We start from the raw sequence: 17925 nt of genomic DNA on the forward strand, positions 1-17925 counted from the left end.
ACATGGATCCTAGAACCTGTACAGAATCCCATACTCTTGGTCATGGTGACCAAAGAAGAATGCAAACCTGAGACTGTGATCCATCACCCTAGTCTCTGGGAAGAAACACATTTCTCTCCTATATGAATAAAAACATCTCCACGATATACCTATAAATAGAACAGGAGAAAAGAGCGCTGTGCAGATTCGAAGATTCACATCCAAAGAACTGAGGAAAAGAAACCACCCTTTTCGTGTCAGTCAAATGGCCCAACTGGAAGTCCGAATCAAGCAGTCAGTCAAGAAGAAAGTAGGTGAATCGCCTGGTAGCGCCAAAACGGTACCACTGCCCACATTTTCTAAAATGTTCGTGAAGCCTTGGGTAGGCAAAATGGCATGTGCCAAAACCAAAAGCGCTGCTCCAAGAGAGGCAAGCAAACCTAGTGCAAAATGTAAATATTCTCCCAGTTTTACTGCAGAAATGTGTAACTCTGAGAAACTAATTCAGCAGAATGGGATCCAGCCTGCCCAATGCCCCCGTTTTGGGCACCATTCAGTAAGTGGAACAACGTCCCTTAGTTCTTGTAGTCCTGAAGCACTACAAGAACTGCCCTGAGGACCAGTAACACTTAGGGAAACACAAAACATAGAGATTCCAAGAATGAACCGGAAACCTGAGGAGGAATGCAAAGTTGCAAGCATCCTGAAAAAATGTTCACAGCCCCCTGACCTGACATTATAGCGTCTTCCCCATTCATGAGAATGCCTGAAGAGTCATTGGAAGAAGTCAAGATCCCCTCAGAATGAAGTGTAGAAGATCAGGGAATGGCAGGATGAGAACTGTAGGATCTGTAAGAAGAAAGAAAATTCTCCTAGGAAAAATCAAGTTTCGCAATGAAAACAGTACTAACTCCATGCAATGTGAGCGAAATACGTTTGTCCTTTAAAGTGAATACGTACTAGACGCAATTAAGATGCTGCATCTACCGCCCTGTGGAAAACAACAGCATCCTAACAGGTATCAGACAAAGCTCACATCGCTGAGAGCTTCAGGGATGAGGCTAACAGCCACATAGCGTGCGCTCCTCTGCGGGTTTGATAGAATAGGTAATGGGTTCCTGGTTAGAAGGGAGCTGTATCAGCCCCTTTCCTGTCTGGTCGGGGGTCCGTCTAGCATATGCCATGAGAAGATGGCGACAGGATAAACCAGCGTGATAAGCATGGAAATCTGAAGTCCAGGTTCCCTCAGAAATAGAGAAAGAGTCCTGGCCTCAGGAAGATGCGAAAATGTCTTATGCCCATAGAGACAGCCCGAACTTGGAAACTGTTTGTACTACCTTTAGGCATATATATCCTATGCTACTACTAGACACATGCAGCGCAGCATAGAGGCCCAAATAAGAAGGACAGTTACCAACAGACAAAGGCTCAATCTGCAGGGACCCCAAGAGAGACAATGAGATACCCATGTGAAATACAGGGCACCATCTTACAGCTGATCTCACTGTGCCGTGATTTGCCATATGTTGACCCAGTCCGGAGACAAATCAAGACTGGGTGACCTAGCACAGGTCAGAGTCTCTCTGGTAATCCCCTTGAGGGCTAGCCCCAGAGTCCGATTAAACTAGCAGCTTCCTTCAAGTGAATACAACAGGAACACAGACATAGACATATAAATCTGCCCAAGCTTGTCTCAAAGCTGGTGAAACACGAACAACTTGTCTGAACAGGAAAGGAGAGAAGCCGCAGCATAACCTGACCAAAGTCAGCTGGAAATAAACTACCGGAATGCTGCAGCTCTCCCGCCATCGCTGTGTGCTATCCCATTGGTCTCTGGATTCATCTGCTGCTGTTTCAAAGGAAAGGGGTAGTTGAGAAAAGGTGGATCTGTGGATGGAGACAAAAAAAAAGGAAAGATGCCATACCTCCAGAGAAGGGAAGGGAAACGGAAGGGGAGGACAGAGATGGCAGATGGATGGTTAGCATGGAGAAAAAAAGAAAGAAGGAGACCCTGGCAAGCAAGTTATCAGAAGACAACCAGAGCCCGAGACCAACAAGATTTGAATGAACAGACAACAAAAGGTAGAAAAACTAATTTCATTTTCTGTTTTGCGATTACAATATGTCAGATTTGAAACGTATATCCTGCCAGAGCTGGTGAAAGACTGCAAACATGAGCTAGGATTTAACAGAGAGAGGAAAAGTCCTTTTTTGTTTGTTTATTTTGTTTACACCATAGAGCCAGTGTGGTTAGGAGAAGGCAAAGTGGGTGAAGAGGCTATAAAATAAACCCACCAGGATGTTTGGAAAAAAAACCAACTGGGCAGGAAAATTGAATCAAATCGAAATTTTTTTCCCTGAATTAGGCAGCACTACTAGATACTACAATTGGAGCCTTGAGATACCAGGAACCACTGGAACAAAAGCGACTGCTGTACCATTCTCATGTGAAAGCGAGCCGAAGTTCCCAGTGGAGTCACCACCATAGATCTAGAACCTGTACAGAACCCCATACTCTTGCAAACCTGAGACTGTAACCTGTCGCCCCAGTCTCTGGGAAGAAACAACATTCTTCTCCTACGTGAACAACATCCCCCGATATTCCAATAATTAGCATAGGAGAAAAGAGCTCTTTGGAAATTTGAAGATTCACATCCAAAGAATTGAAGAAAAGAAGTTCAAATAAAAGAAATCACCCATTTGTGTCTGACAAATTGACCTGGCTAGAAGACATCTGAATCAAGCAATCGTCTAAGAAAGAAAGTACCTGAATCTCCTGTTTGCACCAAAACGCCACTACTGCCCTCATTTTCTAAAATGTTCAAGGAGCCGTGGCTAGGCCAAATGGCATCTGCCAAAACTGATAGCGCTGCTCGATGAGAGCCAAGCGAGATAGTGCAAATTCGGTATCCATAGGGAAATTGTAAATATTCTCAGTTTTTCTCTGGAAATGTCTAACTCTGAGAAACTAATTTACCAGAATGAGATCCAGCCCCCGTATGACCAATTCCCCCATCTTAGCACTATGAAGTAAATGGAATAACTTCCCATAGTTACGGAAGAACTAAAAACTACTGCCCCGAGTAACACTTAAAAGGGGTCTTGCATGATCATAACCTTTGGAAGCTCAATACACGGTGACTCCAAGAAAGAATCTGAAATGGGAGGAGGATTCAAAGTGCAAGCATCCTGAAAAAATGCCCAAAGCCCCCTGATCTGACATCATAGTGTCCTCCCCTCTCATAAGAAAGCATAAAGAGTTACTAGAGGAAGTGAAGACCCCTTCAGAATGAAGAGCAGACCAGTCGGGAATGGCTGGACTAGAGCTGTAAATTCTGGAAAGAAGAAAGGAACTTTCCCACAAAAAAATCCAGGTTTTGCAATGTAAGATGGAATATGTCAGAATTCTGGAAACAGTTAAATAAGATATTGACAAAATTTATTTGGCTTGGGAAAAATCCCAGAATTGCTTTAGTGACATTACAAAGACCAATTGCGGAGGGAGGGGTAAATTTTCCCAACTTCTATAGGTATCATCAAGCCTATATTTTACGTCAAGGTATGTATTGGATCCTCCCAGAGCCCACTGATAATATTCCAGAATGGTTCTGGCTTGAATGGAGACTCATGTTTCCTTTACGTCTTAGTCATGTAGTTAGTATCAAAATGCCTAGGCTATACAAAGAACATAAAATATTCATGGATACATGGAAAACTTTAAGATACATAAGTAATCTAACTCAGTGTTTTTCAACCGCTGTTCCGCGGCACACTAGTGTGCCGCGAGATGTTGCCCTGGTGTGCCGTACGGTCAGGGCCGCCATCAGGGCAGTACCACCAGTCTAGGGAGAGGGCGGTCCGCCCCACGTGGACAGGAGAGAGCTGGACGGGGGACCCGCGGAGTTCAATACATCTCGAGCCGCGAGGCTCGTCTTCTGTTCCTGCCTGCCCTGCAGCTAACATATAGCCGATCGCAAGCGTTCCCCGATGTCAGCGCTGATGTCGGAGGGAGGGCTTAAGCAAAGCCTGCCCTCCGACGTCAGCGCTGACGTCGGAGAATACTTCCGTTCGGCTATTTGTGTGCGGCAGCGCAGGCAGGAAGCAGAAGACAAGCCTCGCGGCTTGAGCTTCGTTTTGCTGAGAAAGTTGCAAAGATGGGCTGGGAGGCAAACACGGAACACAAAAGGGGGGAGGGAGTGCGTTTTGGACACAAGGCATGAACTTGGGAGAGAGGAAGGGAGGGAAAGAGATGCTGAGGTGGGGGAGGGAATGGGTTTTTGGACACAGAAGGCATGGACTTGGGAGAGAGGAAGGGAGGGAAAGAGATGCGGAGGTGGGGGAGGGAATGCGTTTTTGGACACAGAAGAAATGGACTTGGGAGAGAGGAAGGGAGGGAAAGAGATGCTGATGTGGGGGAGGGAATGAGTGTTTGGACACAGAAGGCATGGACTTTGGAGAGAGGAAGGGAGGGAAAGAGATGGTTGTGTACACGGGGAATAGAAGAAAGGAGAATTTTTGGTCATAGGGAGGGAGTGAGGTACAGATAGTGGCATACCAGGGTGGGGGGAGGGCGGTCTGCCCCACCCCGGGTTTACGTCCCAAGGGGGTGCACAGCTGGCCACCCTCCAGTGTTGTCCCTAGGCCGGCAAACTGCGGCTCTTTAGCCACTTGAGTGCCACCGCCGCCAACGGTTTTGTTGGCGGTGGCAGCATAATAAAATACTTTCTTTGTGTTTATTTGATTCCTATTCAAGAGAATTACTTTATATATAGTCAATATAGGCACAGAGTTAAATTTTTTAACATTTTCTAATGGTGGTGTGCCTCGTGATTTTTTTCATGAAACAAGTGTGCCTTTGCCCAAAAAAGGTTGAAAAACACTGATCTAACTCCTATTCCAATTAGCAAATCAACAACTCAAACAATATGGTTAAACCCCAAGATCAAAATCGGCAGTTTCAAAATAATCTGGAAAGATTGGATGATAGCAGGTATTCGCATTTTAGATGATATAATAAAAAATGGAAAGTTGCTGGAGTTTTCACAATTGCAACATAAATTTGATCTTAAAAAAACACAATATTTTAGATGGTTGCAATTGAAGCAATCCATTCAGGTAGGGTTCCCTGAATGGAAAAATCTTACTAATTATCACAGTTTGGAATTCCTATGTTTCCAGATTAACTCAACAGGTCATGAAGCTGCACAGTGGTATAAATTAATATCAGATTATATAAATAAAAAACCAAAAAATGGTCTTAGAAACATTTGGAGCATTGAGATAAAGCACCAAATTAGTGCATCTCAATGGCCACGACTTTGGTCTTGGAGGTTAAAATGTACGGTGTCAGCATCTATGAGACAAACTTGGTTTTTTCTTTTGCATAGAGCTTTATGGACCCCTACACGTTTACATAGAATAGATAGCTCTAAATCTAATAGATGCTGGCATTGTCATGTTGAAATTGGGACATTAGACCATCTTTTATTCTATTGTCCATTTATCTTAACATTCTGGAAATCAATCTGGCCCCAAATAAATAGGATGTTAGAAAATCCGATAGCTTTGACATATGATACCATATTATTCGGAACAACTATGAGAACAAGAAGTCAAATATCATCAAATAATAACAAACTTCTTTTTATTTTAACTGGAATAGCAATACAACAAATCACATTCAATTGGAAAAAACATGACAGATTAAATTACACATTCTGGTGGAATTCTGTATGCCATATATACAAAATGGAGCTCACTATAGCAACACAAAAAGGACATATAAATGAATTTCAAAAAATATGGAAACCATTAACTGAATATTGTAAAGAATGATTAATTTTCCCATATATAGAATTTGATTAGAGAGAAAAAATGGATGAGATCATATTTCTAAATATTATATAATATATTAATACTTGATATATAATATGATATATGGAAAGAATAATTTTAGAAATTTAATTCATATATTACTGAATAGAAGGGAGGGGGATGGGATATTATTATATTAACTAAGAATTATATAAATTTAGTTTTCTGAAATATTAGTATGAATTTATATTTTTTTTGATGTAACATATGAAAATGAACAAAGATTTCTCATTCTGTATTGATAGGGAGGGAGGGAGGGAGGGAAGGGAGATTATTATATTCAATAATAATTGTATAAATTTAAATTTCTTACAAAATATTATAACTTTATAATATATTGATTTTCTAAAGAAATGTTAAATTTGATATTAATGTGAGTTAATCAAGTGTGTTTATTCAAGTTTATAATGAATTTATTTAAAAACACTTGTTGTAACATAAGAAAATGAATAAAGATTTATAAAACAAAAAAGAATTCTGGAAACAGTACTAACTCCATGCAATGTTAGCCAAAAACTTACTGTCTTTAAAGTGAAGACGTACTAGACGGAATCTAGAAGCTGCATTGACCGCCCCATGGGAAATAATCTGCACCTTAATTGTTATCAGACAAAGCTCACATCCCTAAAGAGAGCTTCAGGGATGATACCAACAGCCACATAGCACTTGCTACTCTGTGGGTTTGGGAGAATAGGTAACTTGTCCCTGGTTAGAAGGAGCCACACAGCTCTTCCTGCCAGTTTGAGGGACTGTCTAGCAGGTGCCATGAGAAGATGGCAACCTGAGAACAGCAGGAAGATAGGGATATGGAACAAATCAAAGACATTGAGAACATCACTTTACGCGGGGACACGGTTCTGCTAGGGGACTTCAATATGCCCGACGCTGATTGGAAGACACTTTACGCTACTACCAGCGGCAGCAGAAGGCTTTTAACCTCCATAAAAGGGGTGCGACTCAAACAAATGGTGCTGGAGCCCACCAGAGATCAGGCGACACTGGACCTGATACTCACCAACGGAGAAAGCGTTTCAGAAGTTTCGGTAGGCGATACACTAGCCTCCAGCAACCACAACATGGTATGGTTCAACATCAAGATAGGCTTCACAAGATCAAACATAGCAACAAAGGTCCTCGACTTTCGGGGCACTGATTTTAAACGCATGGGAGACTTCGTCCATCAGGCGCTACAAAACCAAGCTGAAACCAACAATGTAGAGGCTATGTGGTCAATCCTGAAATGCACCTTGCATGAGGAAACAAACCGCTATATAAAAACAGTAAGCAAACGACGGAGAAAGAACAAGCCCCAGTGGTTCTCTGCAGAGATCTCGGATCTTGTCAAGGAAAAAAAAAAGCTTTTATTTCCTACAAGCATACAGGAAACAGGGTGACAAAAGAAGACTATCTGACCAGGTCTAAAGCAGTCAAAGCGGCAGTCAGAGAGGCCAAGATTCAAACAGAAGAACAACTAGCGAAAAACATTAAAAAAGGGGATAAATCCTTCTTCAGATACATTAGCGACAGGAAACGAAACACAGATGGGATAGTACGTCTCAGGAAAACAGACGGGACCTATGCAGAAACGGATTCTGATAAAGCCAAACTACTAAATGAATACTTTTGCTCAGTCTTTACTTGTGAGGTGCCGGGGACCGGTCCACAACTGCAAGCAAGGCAAACCTCGGAAGACCCGTTTCAAAACTTCAAGTTTACACCCAGCAGCGTCCATGGCGAACTATCAAAACTCAAGGTGAACAAAGCCATGGGACCGGACAATCTACACCCCAGGATTCTTAGGGAGTTGTGTGATGTCCTGGCGGAACCGCTATCCGTGCTGTTCAATCTTTCCCTAAGTACCGGAAAAGTCCCCATGGACTGGAAAACAGTTAACGTCATTCCATTGCACAAAAAAGGTTGCAGAACGGAAGCTGCGAATTACAGACCGGTCAGTCTCACCTCAATAGTGAGCAAACTCATTGAAAGACTTATTAAACAGGAATTAGATACGATCCTGACCGAGGAGAATCTATAGGATCCCCAGCAGCATGGATTCACAAAGGGAAGGTCCTGTCAATCCAATCTGATCAGCTTCTTTGACTGGGTTACAAGGAAACTGGATATGGGGAAGTCTCTAGACGTCGTGTACTTGGACTTCAGCAAAGCTTTTGATAGCGTCCCGCACCGCAGATTGTTGAGCAAGATGACTTCGATGGGATTGGGAGTGATATTGACGACATGGGCCAATGACTGGTTAAGCGGTAGAATCCAGAGGGTGGTGGTTAACGGTACCCCCTCCAATACATCGGAGGTGACCAGTGGAGTGCCACAGGGTCGGTCTTGGGACCGATCCTTTTCAACATATACATAAGAGACCTGACTCAAGGGCTTCAAGGTAAAATAACACTATTCGCCGACGACGCCAAACTATGCAACATAATAGATAACAGCACCTTACCCGACAGTATGGAGCAGGACCTGCTCTTATTGGAACATTGGTCCTCGACTTGGCAGCTGGGCTTTAATGCCAAAAAATGTAAGGTCATGCACCTTGGCAGCAAAAACCCATGCAGAACTTACACTCTGAATGGTGAGACCTTAGCTAGGACTAGGGCAGAACGAGATTTGGGAGTAATCATTAGTGAAGACATGAAAACTGCCAAGCAGGTGGAGAAAGCTGCATCCAAGGCTAGACAAATGGTGGGATGCATCCGTAGAGGTTTCGTCAGCCGGAGGCCCGAAGTCATAATGTCCCTGTACAGATCCATGGTGAGACCTCATCTTGAATATTGTGTTCAATTCTGGAGACCACATTATCAAAAAGATGTGCGGAGAATCAAGTCGGTTCAGCGAATTACCACCAGGATGGTCTCGGGACTCAAGAGCCTCCCATATGAGGAAAGACTGAATAAACTGCAACTATACTCACTCGAGGAACGTAGAGAGAGGGGGGACATGATTGAGACTTTTAAATATATCACGGGCCGCATCGAGGTGGAAGATGATATCTTCTTTCTTAAAGGACCTTCAACCACAAGAGGTCATCCACTGAAAATCAAAGGTGGGCAATTTCATGGCGACACCAGGAAGTATTTCTTCACCGAAAGGGTAGTCGATCATTGGAATGAACTTCCATTGCAGGTGATTGACGCCAGCAGCGTGCTCGATTTCAAAAAGAAATGGGATATGTATGTGGGATCTCTAGCCGGGTGAAGTCTGGGGGTGGGTCATTAGCGTGGACAGACTTGATGGGCTATAGCCCTTTTCTGCCATCATATTCTATGTTTCTATGAGAAATCTGTGTGTGAAGCTTTGAAACTGGCACCTTAGAAATAGAAAAGACAGTTCAGGAATTAATTCTATAGTGCTACCAGATACACACATCTGCACAGAGGCACAAAGAAGAAGAAAACCTCTAAACTTCCATAGACTCACTCTTCAGGGCCACCGAGAGAGACAAGAAGATACCCGTATGAAACACAGGGTACTCTCATGCCGCTGACATCACTGTGCAGCAATTTGCCTTCTTCCGATACCATAACAGCAAAAAAAACGAGATTGGGCGGCTGAGCACAGGGCAGAATCTCTTTCTTAAGCACCATGAGGCATAACAGTACAGTCGCAATTAAAGTACAGTCAAACCTCGGTTTGCGAGTAACCTGGTTTGCAAGACGAGCAAAACATTCTCGCAAAACTTGTCTCGCAAACCGAGTGTTGACTCGATTTGCGAGCACCCCCCCCCCCGATAACCGGCATCGCTACCCCCCCGCGCAAACAACTTGAACTTTCTCCCCCCCCCAATCTGGCACCGGCACGCAACCCCAGGACGTGCCGGTGCCGCTAGAAGATCTTCCTACTTCTGCTGGGACTTGAGCATGTATCTGTGCATGCTCAAGGCCTTCTAATTCTCCCTCTCGCCGAGATTCTCGGAGATCTCAGAGAATCTTGGCGAGAGGGAGAATTAGAAGGCCTTGAGCATGCACAGATGCATGCTCAAGGCCCGGCAGAGGCAGGAAGATCTTCTAGCGGCACCGGCATGTCCTGTGGGCTGCGTGCCGGTATCAGAAGGGGGGGTAAATTCAAGTTGTTCGTGCGGTGGGGGGGGGAAGCAGCGCCACTGGCTTCGGGGGGTGGGGGTGGGAACGTATCAAAGCGAGTTTCCATTATTTCCTATGGGGAAACTCGCTTTGATATACGAGCATGCTTCTGGAACGAATTATGCTCGTAAACCAAGGTTCCATTGTAGTTAAGTCTTTTCAAGCAGAGAGTAGGGAAACACACACACAAGGTATATCACTGCAACAGTGGCAAAACCTGTTGAAACACTCCTGACGCTTAGAACCCCGAGAACAGGGAAGCCGCGGGATAGTGACCTAAGTCAGCTGCAAAATAAACTCCATGAACGCTGCGGTGCTCCCACTAGCGCCAGAGAGTCAAGCACGTGCCTGTTTAATGGTGAAATGAGCTGGCTCAATCAAAAATGCATTAAAAACCTACCCAGAGCCAACTATTAAAATATTTTTCACACTGTCATGGTATAAAATGCTTAAAATGAACATTGGAGAGAAATAAATGAATGCTGCTTCGTTCTCAACTTAGGAAAATAAGTGCATGCCTCTTGCACTCAATCAGGAACTGGCTATGTGAAAAACACATCCGGAGCCGTCCAAATATTTACCTACACCCGGCCTTGGGAACTGCCAAGCAGACTCTGCCTCAGGGAGAAATCCCACTACCGCTGTGGCACTGCTGCCAGAGTATGAAAACAAGCACGCGCCAACAACACGCGGGAAAGCACTGGCTCTGTCAACGGAGCTCTCATACACCCGAAGCCCTTTACTGAATAAACTTCATGCAAATGTAAATGTACTTGTCAGTCACTAAACCATTTCCACAACTCTACAAAATATAGTGTTTGATAAAAAACATATTCCTTCTGTAGACTCACACCGAACCCGCAGCTCCACCACAACCAGAAACCAGAAAAGAAGTTCAAATAAAAAATATACTCACAACTTTGTTGATAGTGCCGGGAGATGTCGGTTGCTCAGTACTATGAGGGCAAAATTGTTTAATAGTCACTGTGGTCTCTTTTTTTTTTTTTTTTTTACAGTGAAGGGAAAGAAGAAAAATCAAGACCCAGTCAGACCCTCTATCATTGGAGTGAGGGTGAGGTAGGGACCTGGGGGGGCCCAGGTGTAACTCCTAAAGCCGGCACCGTTCAGCTGGACACCCCTGTCTCACTGAAGAGAAACCTCAATAGGAGAAATAAAATTGCCATCTCACTGAAGAGAAACCTCAACAGGAGAAATAGAATGGCAGTCTCACTGAAGAGAAACCTCAACAGGAGAAAATAATTTTCCAGTCACAGCCAGAATTCAGGAGCTAGTTGAATACCGACCATCACCTGCTGGGAGATAGAGCATACTGAAGATGCAGGAGGAGTGCCAGCCAATAGGTTTCTCTATCTCCACCTGCTGGTAGATGTGTGCTATCCCATTAGTCTCTGGATTCATCTGCTGCTGTTGCTAAGGAAAGTGAACAATTAATAACTATACAAAAACAAAATTTTCTTCTACAAAACTATATGCAGATGTCATGCTAATGACTGCACACTTTTGCAGCATTGGCTCCTGAACTTTACATTGTTTGATCTTCATGTGAGCCATGGTTGTGGTGATAGAAATTAGACCTACCACTGATGTTTTAATTCCTACTGTAATCGATGGAAAGGGGCCTTGGTATCTAATGCAAGTCATAAGAAAATATTTACCATCTTGTTCTGAGATCCAAATCTGCTATGAGGGTTGAGCCTTGGGAATGTACACTACAAAAAAACATGGAGGGCAGCAATCTCAGTTGCAGACCCTTGATTACAGAATGAATTAAATGGGTCATTGAGACTGTTAAGATCTGAAGAGTTTTAAAAAAATCTCTGAAAACTCACCTTTTTGTTAAAGCTTTTTTTCAGCCAATAGCTTTCTGAAGATGTTGAAACTATATGAATGATTAGCTTATTAATGAGTTTATGGTACTGTCTTTTCTACTTTGTATGTCATTTGTAATCAGCTTAGGTGGTTAAACGAAATAAACTTTTTTAAATAAATAAAATTTTTCTTTTCAAAATGTGTTCAATCATAATTAAGTTAAGATTAATACTTTAGATACTTAAATACTATTACTTTTCCCCAGAGCTGTACTGGTCTCCTTCCCCCCACCTCTATAATCTGCATTAAACTAAAATGTTGGGCAATGTGGAATACAAATTTTATTGTTCTGTAAGCAAAGTTAGGTCTGGCTAGTACTTTGATGGAAGATCCAACATGAAAAACAAGCATACATACCATGATTATAAATATAAATCCCAGTTACTCAGTATACTCACACAAAAAAAAAACCCACAACAACAAAACAGCTAGCAGGACTGAGGATATTAAACAGAGGCATTCAACATCCTTAGAACATACTTAGGTTCTACTAGAGATCTGGAACCCCCCTCTTCTAACTGGAAAGATTATGGTAATCCTCTTTCTTTCCATATAAATAGGGTCACCAGGTGGCTGCAAACAAAAGCTTTATGGCACCGCAGATACAGTGGATGTCAGCTCCAACTAAGCCAGAAGCCCAAGACGAGTATGCCGGGACGATGAAAGTTTCATTAAGAATATGTTGTGTTGTGTTATGTTGTGTCTCTTGAAAACTCTAATAAATGCAGCTTGCCACCTTAACTCCAGCAGTTGTAACCCACTCATAATAATTCTTGGATCAGAAGGAGCCGGTCCATCTCGGACGAACAGTAATCATGAGGTTCAAGGACTTCAGACACTCTTTTTCCTTCAAAACCAGAGAGCAGACAAGCATGCCCTATTCTATGCCCTCCCTTCACAGTTCCAAACAATACCTGCACGATACACCGAGAGCACCAGAATCCCCCAGTGGCGACATCAAGGGAGCACGAGACACATATACACACCCCTCCTCCAGGGTTAGACAAACAGTCAGTCCACACACAGTCTGTGAGCGACTCTCGCCAGACAATCCCAGCTATCATGTCCTTTCTTCCCCCAACTAGAGGAGAGGCAATTGCGACCCATGAAAGGAAGGAACGCATCATGGGGCAAAGAACTGGGAGAAAAATATCACAGCCTCTCACCTCCCCCCCCCCCCCCTCATGAAACATTAAAGTTGAGTAGAAAACTGGGGCAAAGGCAATAAAGGAGCAATGCCGAGCGTGCGGCTCCCCTCCCCCAGGCGCACTGCCCACACCACAAGTCCCATCGCTTTGTCACACCCCCCACCCCATGCACTCACCTACCTGCAGGTGTATCTCCATAGGAATGCAGGGGGAGGGGGCAACAGCACCTGTTCCGGAGCCTCGAATAAACGCAGTTCAATTTCCCCCCTCCCCGCCTCTTTTGTTTTTAAAAAAGGGAAGGCAGCACTCCTCCTCGCAATCCCGGTCCTCCTTCTATCCTTCCCTTCTCTAGGCTGTCCCCCTTTTCCTTTGTGTAACTGGCCAGGGACTTCCCTTCCCCCCCTCCCCCGTACTGAGGATTAAACGTCGGTAGCGAGGGGAGGCGTTATTAGGAAGAATAGGAGAAAAAAAAGACAGGGAGCACAGAACTGGAACAAGGGCTCCTATTCGTCTACCGGAAATCGAAGGCCTGGTCATAAATATACCACAGGAAGTGTGCAATAACAGAGAGAGCCGGACCCCCGCCCACCCCCAAGCCGCCGCACACAGCAGGACACGGGTGGGGGGGGGAGGCGGCGCGCGTTCCCCCTTCAGCCTCAACCGCCGCCGCCGCCGGCGGCTTCCACGAGGCACCGCCCCCATTGTGAGAGGGGAGGGGCTCGGCTGCCATATTTCATTTAGCCAACGTTCTTAGCGGCTCGGACGGAGGTGGAGACAGTGGCGTGGTCGGAGCGACGTGAGCGGCTGCAGATTGAGACGCTAGAGGGTGTTTGTTCGAGCGCGCGCACACACACACACGCGCGCGCGCGTATCTGTTGGGGTATGGTTGGGGTTTTCTGTTCGGATATTTGCTTTTTAGTGTCGCCGCCAGATTACTCTCGAGTTTCTCTGGGTTGTTGCTTCATCGCAGCCCTGTTTGCACGTTTAGAGAGAGCTGGTAGATTTTAAGATCCTTTTTTTCTTCTGGACTTCGGGGTTTGCTTTTAGGTCTATTGTACCTGTGTTCCCCAAGCAGCGTTTATTCCAAACGAAAGTGGTAATATTAAAAAATAAAAAAAAATCGATATCTATAGAAGCGAGGGAAAGCGATCCACCAACGGAAACTTTGAATTCGTTTCGACAGTATTGAGCAACGTTTGGTCTGCTGAGCAGGTGTACTCCGAAAATTTGGAGAATATAAATATGACAATTTTACCTTTTTGACTGTCCGGGATCTTTTGTTTATTTTTAATTTCGTGAGGTTTAAGCTGTATTTTTCTTTGGGCTGGATTCTCAAAACTTACTGTACTCTTATCGATGGTCGCAACAGCTTCGGAATAGTTTGATTCAGAGATGTTGCCATTGCCAAATATAATCTTAAAGGATAATGGCTTCTTAATAAGTACAGTATTGCAGAAATAATGCTCCATGACTGCATCCAAAAGTCATCAGTATGCCGACATTAATATGTGAGATGCAATGGTGTACCTTGGTAATTTTTGCAAGACCAACATAAATTATTAGGTATTAAAACCTGCCACCAACAATTTTATTTATTTACTCAATTTTCTATACAATTCTTTCAGGGGGAGCTCGGAACGGTTTTCATGAATTATTTTTAGGTATTCAAGCATTTTTCCCTGGCTGTCTGGGTGGGCTCCCAATCTAACTAATGTACCTGGGGCAATGGGGGGGAATTAAGTGACATGCCCGGGTCACAAGGAGCAGTGTGGGTTTGAACCCACAACCTCAGGGTGCTGAGGCTGTAGCTTTAACAACTGCACCACACTCTCCAAATAGCCCGATGAGAGAAAAAAATACAGAGATTGCATAATGCTAGCGGATGAAAGTGGGTTGAGCTTAGTCCAAAATAAGGAGCACTTTTTTTTTTTTTTAAGGATAAAGTTTATAGAGTTGAGAAACAACATGGCCCTTCTTGAATGTCATCTCAATAAATGCATTTATAGAAGATAAAACATCAGCATGATTGATTGACATCCTGGAATTTGAGCCATCTGAACTACTGGCTAGTGAAAGTGAAAATTATAATTGCTATGTCTGAAAAGATTTTAAAGATACAGTACTAAAGTTGCACAAGAAATAAAGGCCTAGATTAACTAACCTTAGCACTCTGTGGGCGATCCCGCTCCATGGCCAGCTGACTGAAAATTGCGATAGACCACATCAGCTCTAGTTTCTTCGATATGGTAGAATTTATGGTTCTATTCCAATCGGTCACTCCACTAGGATGAAAGAAGAGTGCAAGGCCATCTCTTTAGTCTTGGAAAAGATAAATTACCAAGAACATCAATGGGTGATTTGTGTAGACTTGAAGATATTTAATTTTCTTCTTGGTTAACAAAGTGGCTACACAAAGTATCCTTGCTTTTTATGTCTTTGGGATAGTAGAGCCAAACATGAACATTGAGCAAAAAAGATTGGCCTCAGAGCGAATATATGGTGGTTGGAGGACAAAATGTAATCAATGAACCTTTGGTAGCATGAGATAGAATCATACTGCCACCACTATATATAAAGCTAGGCCTGATAAAACAATTTGTAAAAGCTTTGAATAAAGACGGTTCGTGCATTGAATGCATAGTGCATATGTTACCTAGACTTACCATGGAAAAACTGAAGGTAGGAATTTTTGATGTCCACAGATCAGAAAACTTACAAATGGCCCATATTTCATAGCATCAATGAATGAAATCGAATCATGTGCCTGGTCTTCATTTGTTCTTGTGGAAACTTTTTTTGGCAACAAGAAGGCAGAGGATATGTTCTTTCATTTCAACAGGCTTGGGTGTAACATAAGTGTAAAAATCCATTATCTGCACAGTCACTTAGATCAGTGTTCTTCAATCACCGGTCCATGGACCAGTGTCGGTCCATAGAAATTTCCTGCCAGTCCACAGGGTCAGCACGTGCATCAGGACCAAAACAGTGTTCTTCAACCGCCGGTCCACTGTGCAATCGATGCAGCGTTATCTTCGAGCCAGCTCCCTCTTCCTAACTGATTCAGTGCACAAAGCCACGGGCAGTGGCTCCTACGGGCATCCTGCGCCTGAACCAGAAGCCTTCCCTCTGATGTTGCAATGTCAGAGGGAAGGCTTCCAGATGAGGCATGGGACGTGCAAGGTGCAATTAGTACTATTATGGGGGCGGGGTCTGGGGTGGAGATTGGGTAGAGATGGGCGGGGTCTGGCCCACGACTTAGCCCAGTGTTCTTCAACCGCCGGTCCACAGAATAATTCTTTTATTTCTGCCGGTCCATAGGTGTAAAAAGGTTGAAAAACACTGACTTAGATTGCTTTCCTGAGAACCTTGGTGACAAGTGAAGAGCAAGGTGAAAAATTTCACCAAGACATAAAACCATGGAGCCATATTTTATTTAGGAGGGAGGGTGGGTAGGATTTTGTTTAGTGCTCTATTTGCTTGTGATGATTGTACTTATGGTGACAGTTCTTTGTTGTATTATTATCTACTTTTTGCTTTTGTGGAAATGTTGCTTGATCTGTTTCCTGTTTGTGAAAAATTTTAATAAACAATATTTGAAAAAAAAGCCCACAATGGAAGCCAGATACCAAGGAAGATGGGATGCACATATGATGGCAGATTATTGTTGGAATCTTATGTGGGATTGTTCTGGCAGATCCCACTCTCAAAAATCTTACAAAAAGAGTTTTTTGTGTGTCAAATGCCTGGAAAGTTTGTATCATAAACTTGTGCTTTTGGTATGTTTCCTTCATGCTTAAAATATATTAAAATAAACACTACATTAAAATATCCTGATTTTTTTAATGGGTGAGCAGAGTGAAGAGTGGTATATGGCACATGTTCTGTATCTCAAAATTTAGAGCTGATAGAAAACTAGTGCCATTTTTAGAATCAGCAGAAACAGTTCTAACATTTGAGGCACCAAAATTAGTGTTGGCCAGTGTAATTCTTTAATCCCTATGCTGACTCTCCCATGAAAAACAATGTTTCTGATATGAAATCAGCTTACAGAGTTTCGACGCACACATTCACACAGGAGCAACCTCAACTTTATCTGTATATCCAAGTATCTTTGATTCAGAAATAATGAAACTGCTCAGTAATTTAGTTTTCAAAAGATAGTTTTAGATTCTCCAAACTTCACACCAAGGTATATTACTGACAGAAAAGACTGCAGGAATACACTAGCAGAAAAACTGCTGAATACTAAATTAAAACACCAACAATATTAGGCAATCTTGCGTTGAATCAATGGTTTTACACAGTGAAGGTATTAAAACTCTCTATTTCCCAGTACTTAACACTTCTTTTTAGCAACAGGAATTTTTTTTAAAAATCCAATTTAAATTCTGAAACACACTTTAAAAGTTCTTATCAGTTTTCCTTTGAAATATAACTCCAACCTTAATTTAAAAATCTCAAATCATGAGAACAAGCAGGTATCAGGTACATTCTTGAAAGCAGAAGGAAGTAGGAGGACAGTAGGCTCGGGGTAGCGGCGAGAGTTCGCTCCGCCCCCCCCATGCGTCACAGGCAGCGCCAGACTCCCCCTTAAAGGGGAGGAGCCAGCGCGGCACACGCGGTGCCGAAGAGAGAGGAGAGAAGGGGAGCAGGAAGCAGAGGAGACAGGCAGCGTTGGTGCCGAGCACCGAAGGAAGTAGGAGGACAGTAGGCTCGGGGTAGCGGCGAGAGTTCGCTCCGCCCCCCCCCCCCACGCGTCACAGGCAGCGCCGGACTCCCCCTTAAAGGGGAGGAGCCAGCGCGGCACACGCGGTGCCGAGGAGAGAAGGGGAGCAAGAAGCAGAGGAGACAGCGTTGGTGCCGAGCACCGAAGAAAGCAGAAGGAAGTAGGAGGACAGTAGGCTCGGGGTAGCGGCGAGAGTTCGCTCCGCCCCCCC

At 43.7% G+C, this 17925-nt stretch overlaps 1 protein-coding gene across 4 annotated transcripts in view; it reads right to left on the reverse strand.

Annotated features, from left to right (window-relative positions):
- Window positions 1–13673, reverse strand: part of KIAA1958 (KIAA1958 ortholog) — a 203706-nt gene extending 190033 nt beyond the window's left edge. For 2 of the 4 annotated variants that reach the window (XM_033926044.1, XM_033926012.1), the window contains exon 1: window positions 13169–13673. The gene's annotated coding sequence lies outside the window, so the exon portion shown is untranslated. Of the gene's footprint in view, window positions 1–12754; window positions 12949–13164 lie in introns of those variants that run through there. The other 2 variants (XM_033926023.1, XM_033926034.1) reach the window with 2 other exon arrangements.
- Between the last annotated feature and the right edge of the window lie 4252 nt (window positions 13674–17925).

This window comes from Geotrypetes seraphini, chromosome 1 (assembly GCF_902459505.1).
Source record: "Geotrypetes seraphini chromosome 1, aGeoSer1.1, whole genome shotgun sequence".
Taxonomy (NCBI): domain Eukaryota; kingdom Metazoa; phylum Chordata; class Amphibia; order Gymnophiona; family Dermophiidae; genus Geotrypetes; species Geotrypetes seraphini.